Genomic DNA, 1,441 nt, shown 5'->3' with positions numbered 1-1,441 from the left:
AGTATCCTTCTGGACCACCTTTCTGAGCTGAGATTGGGACACACTGTTTTGTTATGGTTCTTGTCTTTCATGTCAGAAGATGCTGCTAGGGACTCCAGCTCATCTCCTTTACCTTTGGTCTGTGGGCTTCTGCAAAGCCCCATCTTGTCCCCATGTTCTTTAACATCTATTTGAAATCCAGAGTGAGGTCATCCAAAGATTTGGACTGGGTTGTCACCCTTTATGTTTTGATAAATGCTCTTGTTTTATCTATCTTAATTTTTATGTAAGCCGCCCTGAGCCTGCTTCGGTGGGGAGGGCGGGGTATAAATTGAATGAATTAATAAATAAAATGAATATATATATGTGATAGACCTAAGATATTTCTGGTATTTCCAGCCAATCCCAGGGAGGCTGTAGAAACCCTGTGGAGGCAGTTTTGGAATGGAAGCAGGTAACAAACTGAAGCTTAATCCTGACAAGACATAAGTGCTATTGGTGAGGGATCATATCATACTAGCCTTGACCTATCTACACTGGTTCCTAGTCTTTTACTGGGCACAATTCAAGGTGCTGGTGTTAGCATTCAAAGCTCTATATGGTTGGAAACTAACATATCTGAAGGATTATCAACTCCCTTTTGAACCTACCTGACCACTGTGGTCATCTGAGGTCCGAATTTGGGTAGCCCCGCCTTCCGAGACTTTGTGGCTGGCAACCTGGGGCAGGGGCTTTTTAGTCATAGCACCAAAACTCTGGAACTTTCTCCCCAGAAATACTAATCTTTACCTTTCAGTTGTGATCTTCCACCAGCAGGTGAAGACTTTTTTTGTTTTGCTTGATTTTCCCTCTTTCCTGCCCAATGTTTTAATTGTTTTTTATGCTTTTTTATGCTTTTGTATGTGCATTTCAATTATTTCAATGAAGTGTTTTTGTTAGTTTTAATTATGGATGGGCACAAACTGCATTTTTGTGGTTTGGCTCCTAGTTTGTGGCTGAACCACAAACCCAGGGGTCTTGTTGTAGAAAAAGAGCTACCGGAGCTCATTAGCATAACTCATTAGCATAACTTATTTGCATATGCCACGCCCCCTGACATCACCGGAAGTGACAGAAGGCCACACCCCCTGACATCACCGGAAGTGTGTCAGAAGGAGGGCTCCGGAGCAGCGAGAAAGAGGGGGGGGGCTGTCCTGGCCTTTGCTCTCGCCGCTCCCGGTCCGGGAGCGGCGAAAGCAAAGGCAGCAGGGGGATTGGGGCCTCTTTCTCGCTGCTCCGGAGGGCTCCGGAGCAGCGAGAAAGAGGGGGGGGCTGTCCTGGCCTTTGCTCTCGCCGCTCCCGGTCCGGGAGCGGTGAGAGCAAAGGCAGCAGGGGGATTGGGGCCTCTTTCTCGCTGCTCCGGAGGGCTCCGGAGCAGCGAGAAAGAGGGGGGGGCTGTCCTGGCCTTTGCTCTCGCCGCTCC

The sequence above is a fragment of the Gekko japonicus genome, unplaced genomic scaffold, assembly GCF_001447785.1.
Source record: "Gekko japonicus isolate JY-2015 unplaced genomic scaffold, Gekko_japonicus_V1.1 scaffold2344, whole genome shotgun sequence".
NCBI classification, from domain to species: domain Eukaryota; kingdom Metazoa; phylum Chordata; class Lepidosauria; order Squamata; family Gekkonidae; genus Gekko; species Gekko japonicus.
This window is presented reverse-complemented; position numbering follows the sequence as displayed.